The sequence below is a fragment of the Carya illinoinensis genome, chromosome 5 (assembly GCF_018687715.1).
Source record: "Carya illinoinensis cultivar Pawnee chromosome 5, C.illinoinensisPawnee_v1, whole genome shotgun sequence".
Classification (NCBI taxonomy): Eukaryota; Viridiplantae; Streptophyta; class Magnoliopsida; order Fagales; family Juglandaceae; genus Carya; species Carya illinoinensis.
The window spans coordinates 12,347,818-12,360,129 of NC_056756.1; positions in this window are offsets into that span (position 1 = coordinate 12,347,818).

The following is a 12,312-nucleotide window of genomic DNA, read 5'->3' on the forward strand; positions in this document are numbered from 1 at the left end:
GAACTCCTTTCTTCAATATCCTTTTTTTTTCCTTTTGATACCTTTATTCATGAAAGATTGCTTCTTATAGATGCTCACAAGAGTTTGTTGCTTCACCTTAAAAGTCAAACTTTATGCTAGGGCCTAGATACATGAGCATCTCCTCCAAACACTAGTTTGCACAATCCCCTTTTTTAAGTCCATTTTTGTTGCTCATCTTTTTCCACAATGATTAGAGCAACGATTCTTTCTATAAGGACTTAAGGAGATAGATCCGTGTAGGGTGTTTGTCTTTTTCCACAATGAATTAACACCGACTTTTTCTATATGGATCACTCTTTGTGTTTGGCAAGAAGAGAGCTCTTTATTGATGTACTAGGTTCAACTAGTATTAGTCAATTCAAGGTAGGAACTCTCTCTTTGATGAGCATCTCATTAAATGATGTGAACTTTAATTATAAAAAACATACATATAAGTTTTTCATTGTGCATTGAAAATGAACTTTGCTAAGATAATCCATAGGGTTAGTATACACAAAGTGAATTGCACAAAGTAAAGAGATGCATAGGTTCAGGAATTTATTAAGTAAGAACACAAATGCTCAAACTTTGACATATCAAGCATGCACTTTCCTTAAAGAAAAGTTATGAACCAAACCAGAATTTTTTTTTATATTATATTTTTCTTATTTAAAACTGAAAAACAGAAACGTAAAACAGAAAAATAAAATGCATGTCCTAGGCTAATGCAATAATATAACGGATGCAAGAACATGCAAGTAATCATATCCATTAATGTGACATGGCATCCTCTTTGACCACCCATTTTGCTTTAAATTTTGGCCTATTCTTTTTGTCAACATCACTTTGTATGATCTTTTCTTTATTTTGAAAGCAAAAATCTGCTATTTCACCAATTTTGAGATTTAAAAATTTGATTTGTTGACTCATATCACAAACTTGATTCTCTAAACTATTTCCTTTCCTTTTTAGATTTCTTTCACATCCATTTTTCTTCACTTTATTCAAGTTAAAGCAATTTGGTCTTATATGACCAACAATACCACAATAATGACAAATAGGAATAAACTTACCTTTGGACTTACCTTGTTTGGGCTTCTTTGTCATTGATCTATCATGTGAGGCTCTTAAAACATGAGTTGTAGATACGGCCTTCTTTGGAGTTTCCTCATCTTGACTTCCTTTAATAAAAATGATATTTTTTGATGAGGTGGCAGCGGATGATGAGTCTTTAAGTTCCATACCTTGAGAAGTCATATATCCCAAACCCGTGCGATCACAACTAGATTTTTGAATACTCAACATCTCTTCTAATTTTTGTGTTGCTGTTTTTTCTTGAACCTTTTCCAACTCTTTTTCTAATGCAATTTTTTGATCCCTTAATCTTGCTATTTCAATATCAGAAATTTTGAATGCCTCAAACAAGTTATTTTTCTCACTCTCCATATTAGTGAATTTCTTGTACAGCTTCTTGTTGAGTTTCTTTAATTTGATCACTTCTTCACACACATCATTGTAAGCTTCTTGTAAACTCAACTCATGATCATCCACAACTAGAGCAACCTCCAAATCACTATTGTCATCATCACTTTCAGATTTTGTTAGCTCAATATCAGAAAAATAATTAACAACAGTAGAAAAGCCACAAAAGTATTGTCATAATCAGATGATGAACTTGAAGTTTCAGATTCTGAACTATCACTAAGTGTGACATTCAATGCTTTTCCTTTACTTTTCTTGAAATTTGGACATTCAATTCTTATATGACCATAACCAGAACATTCATGACATTTTACTTTATCAGATTTTTCTTTATTCCATTTTTCAAAATAATTTTTCTTTGCAGAAAATTCTCTACCTCCTTTTTCCTTTCCACTATACTTTTTATTAAATATGAATTTTCTGAATTTTCTTACTATAAGATCTATATCCTTATTGTTAAGATTTTCTTCATCAGAAAAATTATCTTGATTTTCTTCTATAGTTTTTAAGGCAATAGACTTACATTTTCTTGCTTGAGGAAGCGAAGATTCATACGTTTGCAAAGAACCTACCAATTCTTCTACCTTTATTGCATCAAGATCTTTACTTTCTTCAATAGCGGTAACTTTGGGTCGAAATCTTTCAGGTAAAGACCTTAGAATCTTCCTCACGATCCTTGAATCCTCCACCTTCTCGCCGAGATTAAATCTGGAATTCACAATATCATTCAGTTTAGTATAAAAAATCATTAAAATTTTCATCTTCCAACATTTTAATCTCTTCAAATTTTGAGGTTAGCATTTGCAATTTCGAATTTTTTACTATTCTTGTGCCTTCATGTGTAACCTCCAAAATATCCCAAGCTTCTTTAGCAATCTCACACATGGAGATTCTTTTAAATTCTTCGGAGGATACCGCCATGAAAATAGCGTTAAGTCCTTTGCTATTTAAATTGCAATTGCTAATTTCATCTTTTGTCCAAGCATCTATAGATGTCTCGGGTTTAGTCCATCCTTGTTCAACCAAAGACTTGAGAAAAGCCCTCATACGAACTTTCCAATAAGCATAGTTTTCCCCATCGAAGTATGGTGGAACGTATAATGACGTCGACATGATCTACAAGGGCACGGATCACACTCGAATGAGTGAACCACGCTCTGATGCCAATTGAAATTCCCAACGTACCCCTGTAAAACCACGAAATTGTCTACCAATTTCCTTGAACAAATAGGTTAGATCTCAATTATCAAGATTATGAAACGAATCAAGTAATTTAAAATAAATAATCAAACTTGCAAGACACAACGATTGGTTACGAAGGGAAACCCTTTAAAGAACTCTTTAAAGGTAAAACCCTACGGGGCAGCCAAACCCAGGAAAGTCAATCTTATTATTTGAAGAACAATTACAAGCAATAATCAATTACAAAACCTTTGCAATTCGACTCTCTTACTTGCCTAGACAAACGACCCGTTTGTCTTCTACCGCAGTAGCAGCCAGAACCTCTGGCGATCTTCAAATGTTGACCTCCCTTCTGGAACTCCAAAGGCTGAAACACAATCGATGTTGCTTCGCACTCAAAGCACGATCACACTCAAGAAGATATGAAAAATCCCATGAAAATTCTCAAGTGAATTTTCTTTCATAAACACTCAGGATCTCCTCTGTATAATTCGTGGCTTGAAGTCCTTGAAAAGATGCAAAACCGAATCCCCTTTAAATAGAAGATCTGAAAAGAGTTCTAGTTGCAGTAGGACTCTGCTGACGGTTAGCAACAGACGCGAAAACGCGTCCCGACAGACTGCTAACATTTCGAGATAACTTCTTCTGATATAGACTGAATTCTGTTCCGATTTCTTCTGGATAAGTGTACTGCTAACAGAACTCGATTTTGACTTCAGGAACTTATCTAAACAACACCTAAGACTTCTAGATAGACTCAATATTGTTTAGATATAAATCAATACTTATTTTACATTCATCCAAATTTAATCAAATAATGATAAGATAAACCTTATCATTCATTCAAATTTAATCAAATAATGATAAGATAAATCTTATCATTTAGTCATCTAATCCTAGCCAATTTTTGCCTTTACAATCTCCCCCTTTGGCGGATTGGTGACAAAACCAATTTGATGAATGTCTTGGATATACAATCTTCCCTTTGGCGGATCGGTCACAAAATCAATTTGATGAATGTAGTGTGTACCTAAGATAAAAACAACCAGCAGACCAAGATCTCGTGAAAAATATCTTAATACAGTAATGATAAGAAATGACATAGAACATTCCTTGAAACTAGTCCCAATAATAATCAAAGGTTAGATGCAATGTAAACCTACAAAAAGAAAGTGTTCTAGTCATCATCAATAACCATGTTCAATACTTAATTCTCCCCCTCAATATTCTGCTGCTCCCCTTTTTTATTTTCAGCAAATTCATTAAACACCTCTCTCTCTCTCTCTCTCTCTCTCTCTCTCTCTCTCTCTCTCTCTCTCTCTCTCTCTCTCTCTCTCTCTCTCTCTCCACTTATTCCTCTTCACCGCCACACCCTCGCCTCTAGCAAAGCAAAACAGAGACACCACCGCCTCCGTCAGTGAAGCACGGTCTCTCGCGTCGGATCTCTGACCCGTGGTTTGATCATCCATCCTCCTTTCCAACCTCAACCCCGCATGCCTCCGGTCTTAGCCCGACGAAGACGAAGATGGAGACAAAGGCAGAGAAATACCATCCTCCATCTGAATGAGAAATAGAGGTCGGTGAAAAAGAATACCGATGGATCTTCCCAAAGCTAAGTTTTTTTTTCAAAATTTTTTTTTCAAACAACGAATGTTTGAATGATTACTTTACTGAACCATCAAAATCGGAAGATTTTGTTCAATGTTTTTGGTTTTTTTTTTTTTTTTTTTGGTGTGATGGACATCCATATGATTTCGATTCCTTCTGTTGGGGTTATTTTCTGTGAGAAAATGATCTATCGGATCATACGCATATAAGCATATGTGGCTTTAATTCTGTTGAGTTTTTATTCAGTATGATTTTTATTCACTGTTTGGTAATTTGTTTTCCTGTTGCGTATATGCATATGATGTATATGATTGAGCCGTTTGCTTTGTGTTCGCTGTGTGGTGGTTGGCCTTGCATGAAAGCTCTGGTTTTTGTAGCAGAGGAGCCCGTGTCATGCCGTGTTTAATCTAGGGCTCCAAACATTGGGTTTGAATTTCATTTTCTGAAAGTTTTTATTTTTGTTTGTTGAACTTCAATTTCGAATTCAATCCTCTTTGTGTTTGGTTGTTTTTTACTCATGCATATGTGTATCACGAATTTTTTACTCATGCATATGTGTATCATGAACTTCACTTTGAACTGAGAGGACAAGAAGCAGAAATCATACCTACGAAATGCCCAAATTATCTCTCTCTGCACTTTTTTAATTTATGTATTATTTTCTTTATGGATTTGATGATATGTTCTGTGATTTTTGTTTGCAGGGGAAGGAGAATATTACTCCGATTGCTCAAAGATCACAGTAATTTCAACTTCGTGCCTTGTTTTTTATGTATTTGTTTATCATAACCAGTGTTTCATTTGTTTGCTTAGGAATGCCTAATGGGTTTTTTATTACTCTGCTTGATTGAAGTGTTTGGTAAAGTTAAAAATTTCCTGAAATGTTTAATTTTAAATTAATCTCACTGCCTTGTATCAGGATCACATGCGACAAGCTGGGGATGTTTGTTTCTCCCAAGTCTTCCGTGAGAATGGTAGGTTTTTAGTTTGAGGATTGAGTTTAACAGTTTGTTGTGATTGTATCCGAACAGCTTGTGGTTTAGCCTTTTATCCGTGGTGGGAAGTAATATAGTTTGGGTGAGAGTTATTATGTGCTCTTGTTTTTACTATGGTGGGAAGATTAGCCGCTAAACGATAAAAAAAAATCCATTCGTGTCACTAATTTGGTTGCTTATAGAAAATCATTGTTGCTAATTTGGTTTCTTATGGAATTGTGTTATTTTTCTTCGTCTCAAAGTTTGCTAATTTGGGTCTATTAATTATGCCCCAAGGTTTTTAGTTTCTTACATTTGCTAGAATTATTGAGTGTGAAGTTTGGTAATAGTAGATATTAGCTCAACAAGATGATTCGTATGTTTTTTTAACCCATATGTTACTCTGTTTCTTAAAAGTAATGGGACACAAAATTACTTCACATATCTTGCTTTTTTATTTTGGGTTAAATTCATGCTTAATTTAAATCCTATTAATGATAGAATTCATGAAGTCCATTTCTTTAGTGTCTTGGAAATGAGGAATCATAATTCTTGGAGATTTCAAATCATTTGACTTTCTTTTTTCATCTTGGACCTTTCATCCTTTTTTTTTTTGCAATACATGATGGGATATTTGAATGAAAATAGACAGAAATGTATCATTTTTCGCATTTGAAATAGTGGGTTTGGACTTTTGGACGCACGATCACATCACATGGCCTCCTTTTGTCGTTATTGAATTCAACAAAGTAAAGGCAAAAATCTAGATTTATTGAATTCAACAAAGTAAAGGCAAAAATCTAGATTTTTTTTTGTTTGTATTTATTTTAGACATGAGTGCAAGAGTTGGTGATGACTTTCAAAGAAAAATACAAATGTTTTAGCAAATGGGAGATCACATATATGTTAATTATTTTCGGATGTTACCATATATAGATTAAAATATTTTTTTTCTTATAGTATCAGATGAGAGAATTAAAAAAATAAAAAATAAAATTGCATGTGCTCCCGCATATATATAATTTTAAATATAAATCCATCATTCAATATACTACATATCATCTATTTTTTTAATTTTTTTATTAAATTTTTAGTATATGAATAATAAATAAAAAAATTAAATTAATTTTAAAAAATAAATCTAAAAAAATTTAAAAAAGCATTTAAAAAATAAAAATATAAAATATGTGGTGTACGAGACTCATTGTATGATCACCGATATAAAAGAATGTTGAAATCAAATTTTGAAGGGATCAAGAGTGGATGCAGACGTTGAGACAGAGGAGGGATACAAAAATAGTTGGGGGACCTACATCTTGAAACGTGATAAAGTACTTTGAAATTAAGCCAACAATGATTCAGACAAATATCAATCATCAAAATAGACAAAATAAGGAAGGCAAGGGATAAGGTTTTAAATACGATCACTTTCAAATGTCCAATATGAGCAAGACTACTTGATTCTTTTCTGAGATGGTAAGTGGTAGTCTTTTAGGATATGGACAATTTCAAATTTCCATCACTTGGAAATTTTTCACATTTTATATGATTTGCTTTGCTTTCAAGAATCATATCGCACTTTAAAAAAATACCAAACACAAGAAAAAATGCATACGCGCCAATAATAGACCATGCACGAGCCAGTCTACCAGAGCGTTGATGCGAGACATTTTAAATTTGTTTGACAGCTAGCTATAGCTGATATGAATGAAGTAATACTGTTTGTCATGTAGTAATAGTAGTGGAATCAAGGTTAACAACAACCAAGACATCAACTCATTATAGTGATTAGGCAATTTTTTTAAAATTTTTTATTTTTAATCATGTCTACTTTTTCCTTAATTGGTTGTTGTTGTTTTTGATTGATTGAATTAAATAAATTATATATACGTGCATGACATGACAAATGTCACATGATCAGAAATAGTTAAAAATACAATTATTTTCTGGCATGTGGTCAACATGATTAATTCCTTCTAAATTGATATTATTCATCATGTATCCTATAACCAAAAGATTTTGGGGAAGTATACTTGTTATTGGCATCTCTCAGATACAGAGCGAGAGAGAGATCTAGAGAAAGAGATTAATTCTTAGTGGAGAAATGAAGGGTTGAATTATTGAGCACAAGCACCTTTTTTCTACATCTCACCAACTCTTTCTTTAGAGTCATTTTCAAGACTTGCTTTTTGTAAGATGAAAAATCAAACAAAGTCGCGCGTCTTATTTAACTGGAACGAGCCTTTAAAGTTTTTAAGTTGCCACACAAAAATGTGTTGGTTCATTTTATTTATGAATGCAATTAATCAATTCACCCATATAATTGAATCCACCACTCTAGCGACTCTTACTCACTAACCCACTCAAAATCACTATCAATCAATCATTCAATTACAGTATTACATGAATAATAATTAATAATTAATTGAGTTGATCATGATCAGTTTATTTCAATCTCTAACCAGCACGTTTTCTAATCGAATGGGGTCCACTCAATTATTTGAACCCATCTTATAAAAAGTATCAGTTACTATTCACGTGTCGGGAAAGAATCCAAAATTGATTGACGTGTTGAATTGAAGATTGCAAAAAATTAATAGAAACCGTTCAGTTATTTTTTTGTCGACTTCTCTCTCATTTTCTTTCTTTAACTTAGAGGTTTAAGCACAATTTTAATTTTTTAATTTTTAATTTTTTGCAATCTTTAATCAATCATAATTAATGTTTTTATATTTTTTTTGTTAAGACTAAATACCAATACTGTAATTCAATGATTGATTAATAATGAACGGGTAGTGTAATGTATTAAATATGATGTTATATCATGTTGATGGTGTTGCGAGTAGAGTAGTTAATCTAGGGATCTAACGGGTCGAAGACATACTTAGTCGAGCATCCAAACAAGTCGTAATTCACCAAAAAGCAAAACCGAAAACCGCTTTAAGGACACCTGGTTTTCATTTGGTGGGAGGAAATCCACTTCTCAGCACAAATACATTGCATGTAGGTTTCCCTTGTGTGTATTATTACGTACACAAACCTCCCACATTCCTCTCACGAAATAAAATTGTTTTCCATTGACCCACCCCGACTCCTATCATTTCGCTCCTCACCTTATCTTTCCTCTCACTTATTTTCTCTACTTATCTCATAGAATTTGCATGTGGGTTTCCGTTTTTGTTGATAAAGCTCTGTACGAAGAGATTTTGGCCGTTGTCTTCTTTGGTTTTCTCTTTTTTGCTCTGTTTGGAGGGTTTTCTGATGGAAAACGGTGCGGATTCAACCTCCCGGGATTTTTTCAGCTGTACACATGTCTAACATCTTCGGTTTCAGTGGTAAACTCTCGATTGCCTTAGAAAAACATAAATATTATACTATAAGTGTTCTTCTAAATAACATACTTAGTAAAGAATTCATCAAAATTAAGCAGTTAACTTCTCTCTCTCTCTCTCTCTCTCTCTCTCTCTCTCTCTCTCTTTCAATAAGAGCGGTGGTCCTCTGTTTTAGACCAGACAATTCTGATCCGTAAGATTTTTACAGGTCTTCTGTAGCTGTCAGGCGCCGCAGCTATGATACTACATCGCTCTTCTGTATCTGTCATGCGCCGCAGCTATGATGCTACATCTCTTGTCTCTTGTAGAGAGATACTTCACGAAAGATGTTATGAAGCAATAGAGTGATACTTTGTCATAATTTTCTCTATAAAAGAATTATTCAGCTCATCTTCTTTCGCATCTCATCTTCTTCACTTTTCTAAATTTAGTCTGCATTCTTACTTTGTAATCTCTTTCTGCTTTCTCACTTTGCAATGGCTTAGCAATCTTCTCATTACCAATATATGAGATATTCTGCATCTCGTTCACCAATTGTTTCTGCTTCTTCTGTAGGTGCTATAATGCAATCCAATAATGATCTGACTAATAAGTCAGATAATGAAATTATCTACGAGCTTGTGAGTCTCGGTATCCGATACTCATCAACCCTTGTCGCATATTCTCAGCGACTACAATCTAGGACTGGTGGGGTTGACAAACTCCACGAGAATATTTTTATCCTTCAGCGGCTTCTTATGGAGTCCAATATGAAGATGGAAGCACTAAAGCGAGAGAATAGAGATTTAAAATCTTTGCTTAACTCTTCTTTTCGAGTGGCTACTCCTTTAGATAGGAAAGACATGCAGATTTTTGAAGAGCAAGAGCGTTTAAAGATTGAGGTAAAGAGCCTCAAATTTATGTAATTTTGCTTTGTAATAATAAAATAATGCTTCACAAATATTCATATTTGTGTTTCTATCTTCTGTTAGATCTTCTATGTGTTCCATTTTATTTCTCATTTAATAATGCATAATTTCTTAAAAAACCGTAATATGAATCTGAAATACTAATTGTATTTAAAAGATGATATTTTAGATCTAATAATTTCATTCATCTCCTCCATGAATGTTCTCTAAATCCCAATTGAAGCTTGTTATTTTACAAATTTTTTAGTTACAATTCACTTGTAAAATCTTTGCTTGTTATTTGGAAAAATTCCAGTGGATCAAGATATCAACAATCATGACAGTGTTGCTGCTCTCCTTTAAACATGTTGATTCACATGAATAACCTCAGTTGTTTCAGTATACTGAATGAGATGTACTTATTTCTTTTGTTCTTTATTTTAGGACATTTTGAACTTTTACCATTTATTGTAGTAATAACATAATTGAAGATGAACTGATGACTACTGCATAATATGCATGGAATTCTACCTGCAGTGTACTAAAATGAAGTAATTTGCTATGTTATATGTAATCAACACATTTCCTAATCAATTTGTGCTATTATCTGCTTCTTCAAATTATTGATATGCTTTAGTGTTCCCAGAAGAGCAAAAGCATATAGTGAAACAGCTTCTGAATTTCAGGTCAGTGATGGAGAATCCCTCATTTCCCATTAACTTCTAACCGACACTTACTTATCAAATGACACCTAGACAGAAAAACAAATCCATAACTCATTTTGTTGTTTATATCTGTGTAGTGTAATATTTTGTTGTTTATATGTTTATTATGAAGAGGAAGAAAATTGTTAAAATATAGATGAAATTCTGTCTATTTATAGCTAAATTGAAAAATTTTTAAATTGTTACACTTAAGAAAAATATCGACTGGGCACACGTGCATCGCACGTGCTGCTTTACTAGTATATATATATATATAAATGTATATGTTAATTGTCCGGAGCTGGCTTTGGTGAATGTGGGGTTCCGAGGGGAGGGGGGGATGACACTCTCTTACTGACCATTTCACCTTATTTACTAAGAAAAATGCTGGATGCAAGTGCCGGATGTAATCGGCTTGCAAACGGCTTGTCCACATCATCTAATAAAACAGTACGTTTTTCATATATTTACATTTTTACTCTCCATTTCCTTCCATCTCCATCTCTCTCTCTCAATTTCGCTCCCCCCATCCCTTCCTTCCTAGTCCCTGCATCTCCATCTGACCTCTCCCTCTCTCACTCCATCTCGTTTCCTCCTTCCTCTTCTTCTGCAAGCCGGTAACCCTAAATCCATCCCTTTCTTCATTTCTTCCCCAACCCCCATCTCAAACCCTTTTCTCTTCCCCCGCTCATCAGCGCCGACAGAAATGATCCCATGGTGCTACAAGCCACCGGCGCCGTCACTCCACCAGAGCCCATTTCTTGAGCACTAGTTTCAGGGGCAGGTTTCAAATTTGCCTCGGTCTCTCTCTCGCTCTCTTTATTTCATCGTGCTAGCTTCTAATGGAGGACGCCAACACCTTCGATTTGCGTTCAGGACCTCGTTCATGCCATTTTTAAGCTCGTGTGGAACAGAAGAGCCCTCGGTTTGATACTCTCTCTCTCTCTCTCTCTCTCTCTCTCTGTCTACACTCATTTCGAATTTTAGTTTGACATTCACATCCATTTGCAAAGCGAGAAAGAAACGAAGGTGCTGATGCTTTGGATATCCATGAATTATTATACACTTTGTATTTGCTTTGGATATGCATGAACATACTCTTTCTGCCCGTTGTTTTCTAGATGAGTACAAAAATTTTGGATAGAGAAATTAAAGGAGGGAAGAAGCACTGTTAGTGGCAGACGAAGAACAAGGACTTGGAAAAATACTCCCGGAGTTCCAGAATAAACATGGGTTGCTTGGGATAGGCCAAACAGAGCAAAAGATTTAGGGGAAAGAGAGAGGTCTACAACTAATTGGAATGAATTTCCTTCACTTTTTAAATTCTCTGCCTCTTTTGCTCCGACCTGTTCTTGAAAATGGAGAGTTGAGAGCTCTTCTCGAGTTGAAGTCTTCACTGGACCCAGAGAACAAGTTGTTGCAGTAAGTTGAGACTTAGTTTTTGTTTTCTTTAAACGAAATGGGAAGAAGATGGTAAATAGGATTTTTTTTTTTTTAATAGATGCTGATGTCAGCTGACTGTAAGGCGATTGTATCCGGCGATTGGACGTAACAGAACTGATTTACTAAAGATTACTAAACATTACACACTCTTCCGATGACTTCAATAGCCATAAATAGACTATACAAAAGTAATTCTATAAACTGACGTGATTTCATATGATCAATTAAATTTACTTTATAATAAAAATAATTTTACAATCTGAAGAATTATATAAAGATACATCAATTTGTGAAATTACTTTTGTGTAATATATTTGTGGCTAAAGTATTTTTTTTTTATTAAATATAGGTAGTTTTAAGTTGCATTTAGGTAGTGAGGTGATCTCAGATATTCTGTAAATAGTAATGAAAAGGTAATGATAAAATATTGAATAGTAGTAAAAAATAATTGAAAAGTAATAATAAAATAATGAATAGTAAAAGAGAATTCTTAGAACATTCTATTCTATAAACCGGTGAATATATTCTCGTTGAAATGAGTATTATTGTGTTTTATATACGTAAAACTTAGGCAAAATTGAACAAAAATAAGCTGAGTGAGAAATGGGAACTAGAGTTGGGTCTCTGACCGAAATATCAAGTGCATGAGCTACCATTCAGGCTAATTTGGCTGGTATACTCTCCATCTTCGATTCTTTAT